Here is a 6,275-nt window from a genome sequence, read left to right on the forward strand (position 1 = left end):
GATGGCATAAAGTGGAAAGGATACACAGATAAAGCATTCAGAGCAGTCCCTTCTGTCTTCCATGTTGAAGCTCCCAGACCTTGGTGAAGACATCTCTTTAAATAAAGATTTTCTTGCTGACTACAGTGTTCTTTCTCTGTGTACATATTCCTCACTGAATACTCAACAAGAGCACAAGCACCGAAGAAACTTAGCACAGCACCTTCTTTAAGACTGAGTCTATCCACCCCACTTCTTCATCCTCTCTAACTTTAATTGTGTTTGTCATTGTTTCTCCTGATGGTACTGCTATTAAAAAAAACACATTAATGCCTGATTTTAGATGGCAGAAACCTGAAAGACATGATCTCATAGCCAGCTGGTTGGATTATTATACAATGGTTCTGGATGGGAATAAAATAAAGACAAATATTTCACATCCCATACATGTATATAAATAAAAAAACGCACTTGAGTTGAAGGTGTAGTTAAGTCATATATCTTTTGTCTAGGCTGCTCCAAGGCCCTGGAACTGACTCTGAGCACAAGAAACAATAATAATAAAAATGCTGTTGCTATTATGTGAAACTACATTCATTCCAAACATTATACATACCCACAAAAAGATCTATAAATGTATAAAAGTTGTCTGTAGACTTTAGTGATGGGACTGATAAACAAAAATTTATGAAATTAAGGATATTATAAAATAAATCACACTAGCCCCACAACTGTCAACTCCTTGCTCCATTCGAGTAACTAAAAGGATCTAAGCATCCTTAGGGCTTTCTGTGGCTATTCAGCACCCTCCTCTTCACAATGAATGTCTCTTACCCTTTTGTTTGCATCTTTTTTCTATCACCCCATTTTCTATTTGTCGTAATACTGAGGTTGAACTCAGGTCCACAAATATGCTAGAAAAGCACTCTACCACCTAGCTACACCCCCCAGCCCCTTTTTATTTATATTAGGAGACAAAGTCTCATCAAGTTACATAAACTAGCTTAACTCACCATGTATCCTTACAACTGCTTTTTTTTTTCTTTTCTTTCGGAGCTGGGGACTGAACCCAGGGCCTTGCGCTTGCTAGGCAAGTGCTCTACCACTGAGCTAAATCCCCAACCCTCACCATGTATCCTAGACTTGTATTCTTCCAAACTTAGCCTCCCAGGTAGGTAGGGATGAGCGTTACTTCCAGTTAAATTAATTTTATTGTTTATTTATGCTGATTGTCCTACTATCTTTCTTATTGGCATCCTTAATTTCTCAATCCTTGACCCTTTAACTACATCCTGGTCTTCCTACTTTATTACCTTTCTCAATATTGTGACAGAAAGAATAACTGACGGAACAGTTTAAGAGGGGAAGGGTTTGTTTGGGCACATAGTTTATGAGAGTACAGTCCTTTGTTGTGGGGAAGGCATGCATGAAGTCTGGATTAGCTTGGTTTGTACCAGTAAAAGTATAGAACAAGTGCTACAAACCAGGAAATAAGAGAGCTAGGATGGAAAGTAGAATCAGCCTTTTCTTTCTTGGTCCTAAGTCTGCAAGATAGGTACCATGGATGAAGATTCCATAATCTCCCAAAACAGTGCCAACAGCTAGGGACCGAGCATCCAAATACATGAGCCTGTTAGGGATGGACTTCGTATTGAAATCACAACTTAACATCTTTCGCTGCCAGCTGTGTCACAGAGCAAAAAATCAATCTGGTTTGCACTGTTTAAAAGTTAGCAACTTCTGTAATTCAGACAATCTCATCACGATGTGAGCTGTTGATTAAAAAGAAAAAAAGTTAAAGATGTCTAATATGCAGTGGCATATATTAAGCATTCTTGTTCCCAAAGGGAAGGGTGGAGATAATGGAAAAACACTGGAAAGAAAAGCAGCAAGGAAAGTTCTATGTCTAGCATCTGGATTACAACTGTCTTGGCTAGATCCATGCCACCTGAAGCAACTGGGCTAGCTTCCCTCACATGCCTGCAGATTTCCTTGGTGTCCATGTGTCTCTGAACAACCTGAGGTCTCCACTGCAACCAATGTTTCACCTTTACAACTTCATAAAATGGCATACCATGGCCTTGTTGCAGTGAATATGACAGGCTGTACATCTCTACAGCACATTAGCTTTTCTTCTGGAACATTCTCACAAGCTTCCACCATTCTGTCACTCATTTTGCATGCCTGCATAACAGAATGATATAAATGGCAGCAAATTCTGCTGCCAGTTGTAGATTTAATCTATTCCCCCTTGAAGCTTGACTGCTGAAGTCTCATGGTGCTCACACCCCTATATCAGGAAGAACTTAGTTATTCATGCTGAAGCAGGATACCCCAAGAGCAGCAGTTCTCAACTTATGGCTCACAATTACCACAGGGGTCTCATGTCAAGATATCCTACAGATTGGATATTTATATTACAATTCATAACAGTAGCAAAATCACAGTTAGGAAGTAGCCATGAAATAATTTTATACTTGGGGATCACCACAACATGAGGAATTATATTAAAGGGTTGCAGCATTAGGAATGTTACAAACCACTACCCTGAAGAGAATTCTCACCTTCAAGGCACCGACTCTGTTATCTCAGGCAGATTTCAAAGTATCTCCCTAATTTCATGAAGGTCTATAACAATGAAGACAGCATTGTTCACAGCCATTTTCTCTACAACTATCAAGTCCCAGGTCTTTTATCCCCAAGTTACACATTTTTCACCCCGGTCAGTTCCATTTTCTTCTCAAATTTCTCACTGTAAATTTGGCTAAAACAGTGGGCAGTAACCATGTCACAGCCTGAATATTCAGCTGTATTGAAATTCTCTCTCTCCAAAAATATACCCCATCAACTATTCACTCAGCTTCACTCAGATCTCGACACATGAGTAGAACAAAGGCAGTCTTATTGCTAGAACATAGTGTGAATGGAAATGTTCCAATTTCCAGTTTTTTCCTTGTTTTCTTCCAAGATTTCATGAGTACAGTCTTTGCTCTTCACATCCCTCTCCCAGTCTGAACTTTCACCATAACAACCCATTAGGTTTCATTGACAACATTCTATGGCAGCTATAGACCCCAACTCCAAATTATTCCATATTCTTCCCACAAAGCTATTATAAGGATACTACAAGGTCAAGTTTATTACAACAATGTCCTCCATTTCTCAACCAGTTTGCTATGTCCCTCACGCTTCTTGTTACTCAGACTGAAAACCTGACAAAGAAAGTCAATGGAGAAAAAGCTTACTTTGATGCATTGTTTAAAAGAATATAGTCTGATCCTTCCATTTTCCATCTGAGCCCAGAGCTGACCCTTTGCCAGAACTCTCTGTATGCAAATCCTGCTTGGAAAGAGCTGGTCATCGAGGAGTGTTGACACACAGACTTATAGGAGAGTCAAGCCACTGTCAGAGATAGCAAGAACAGATAACACCAGAGATAACCAGATAGTGAAAGGCAAGTGCAAGAATGTAAGCAACAGAAGCCAAGGCCACGTGGCATCATCAGAACCCAGTTCTCCCACCACAACAAATCCTGGATAACCCGACACACTGGAAAAGCAAGATTCAGATTTAAAGTCACATTTCATGATGATGAAAGAGGACTTTAAGAAGGACATAAATAACTCCCTTAAGGGAATACAGGAGATGGGGTTGGGGATTTAGCTCAGTGGTAGAGCGCTTGCCTAGCAAGCACAAGGCCCTGGGTTCGGTTCCCAGCTCCTAAAAAAAAGAAAAGAAAAAAAAAAAGAAATACAGGAGAACACAGGTAAACAAGTAAAAGTCCTTAAAGAAGAAACACAAAAATCCCTTACAGAGTTAGAGGAAAACAAAACCAAGCAGGTGAAGGAATGGAACAAAACCACCCAGGTTCTAAAAATGGAAATACAAACAATAAAGAAATCACAAGAGGAGACAACCCTGGAGATAGAAAACCTAGGAAAGAGATCAGGAGTCGTAGAAGCAAGCATCACAAACAGAACACAAAGAGATAGAAAAGAGAATCTCAGGGGCAGAAGATACCATAGAAAACATTTGCACAATAGTCAAAGAAAGTGCAAAGTGCAAAAAGATCCTAACCCAAAATATCCAGGAAATCCAGGACACAATAAGAAGATCAAACCTAAGGATAATAAGTATAGAAAAGAGCAAAGGTTCCCAACTTAAAGGGTTAGTAAATATCTTCAACAAAATTATAGAAGAAATCTTACCTAATCTAAAGAAAGAGATGCCCATAAACATGCAAGAAACCTACAGAACTTCAAATAGATTGGACCAGAAAAGAAATTCCTCCTATCATGTAATAGTCAAAACAGCAAACACACAAAACAAAGAAAGAATATTAAAAGTGATAAGGGAAAAGTGTCAAATAACATATAAAGGCAGACTTATCAGAATTATACCAGACATCTCAACAGAGACTATGAAAGCTAGAAGATCCTGGGCAGATGTCATACAGTCCCTAAGAGAACATAAATGTTAGCCCAGAATACTATACTTAGCAAAACTCTTCATTAACATAGATGGAGAAACCAAGATATTCCATGACAAAACCAAATTTACACAATATCTTTCCAAAAATCCAGCCCTACAAAGGATAATAGATAGAAAACTCCAATATGAGGGAAACTACACCCTAGAAAAAGCAAAAAAGGAATCTTCTTTCAACTAACTCAGAAAAAGATGGCCACAAAAACATAATTCCACCTCTAACAACAAAAATAATAGGAATCAACAATCATTAGTCAGAAATGTCTCTTAATATCAATGGACTCAATTTCCCAATAAAAACTGGATCTATAAACAGGACGCAGCATTTTGCTGCATACAGGAAACACACCTCAGTGACAAAGACAGACACTTCCTCAGAGTAAAAGGCTGAGAAAAAAATTTCCAAGCAAATGGTCTCAAGAAACAAGCTGAAGTAGCCATTCTAATATCAAATAAAATAGACTTTTAATCAAAAGTTATCAAAAAAGATAAGAAAGGACATTTCATATTCATCAAAGAAAAAATCCACCAAGATAAGCTCATAATTCTGAATATCTATACTCCAAATGCAAGAGCACCTATATTCATAAAAAACAAACAAACAAACAAACAAACAAAAAACACGTTACTAAAGCTTAAAACACATATTGCACCTCACAAAATAATAGTAGGAGAATTCAACACCCAGCTCTTATCAAGGGACAGATCATGGAAACAGAAACTAAAAAAAAAAAAAAAAAAAAAAAAAAAAAAAAAAAACCCACAGTGAAACTCACCTATTAAACATATCCCAAACATCAAAAGAAAACGTATTGGAATTGCATTGAAAATAGAATTGTATAAAGGGATATGCTCACATGTTGAATACTGAAAGTCCTAATCCATGAATATAGCAGGCTTCATTTTAAAATTTTAAGGCCCATAGGTACAAATGTATGGCTTTCTTGTGTTCATCTAATTAATTGATATAATTTATATTGTATTCGATTTTAGTTTCATTTCAGCTACCATGAATAAGGTTTATTTTTGAACATGATGTAAATATTATTTATGTAAATAAAGCTGAACTTTTCAAGTGTGAAAAAAAAGCACAATGAAACTAACAAGTTATGAACCAAATGGATTTAACAGATATCTATAGAAAATTTCATCCTAAAACAAAAGTATATAGTTCTCAGCACCTCATTGTACCTTCTTTTAAATGTACCATATAATTGATCACAAAACAGGCCTCAACAGATACAAGAAGATTAAAATAATCCCTTGCATCCTATCAGATCACCATAGACTAAGGCTGGTCTTCAATAACAACAAAAATTACAGAAAGCCCACATACACATGGAAGCTTAACAACGCTCTACCCAACGATAATTTGGTCAAGGAGGAAATAAAGAAAGACATTAAAAACTTTTTAGAATTTAATGAAAATGAAGCACAACATACCCAAACTTGCTGGACAAAATGAAGCAATGCTAAGACGAAAACACATAGCTCTGAGAACCTCCAAAAAGAAACTGGAGAGAGCATACACTAGCAGCTTGACAGCACACCTGAAAGCTCTAGAACAAAAAGAAGCAAATATACCCAAGAGGAGTAGAAGGCAGGAAATAATCAAACTCAGGGCTGATATCAGCCTACTAGAAACAAAAAGAACTATGCAAAGAATCAATAGAACTAGGAGCTGGTTCTTTGAGAAAATCAACAAGAGAGATAAACCATTAGCCAGACTAACCAGAGGGCACAGAGAGTGTATCCAAATTAACAAAATCAGAAATGAAAAGGGAGTCATAATAACAGAAACTGGGGAA

Source organism: Rattus norvegicus, chromosome 2, assembly GCF_036323735.1.
Source record: "Rattus norvegicus strain BN/NHsdMcwi chromosome 2, GRCr8, whole genome shotgun sequence".
Taxonomy (NCBI): domain Eukaryota; kingdom Metazoa; phylum Chordata; class Mammalia; order Rodentia; family Muridae; genus Rattus; species Rattus norvegicus.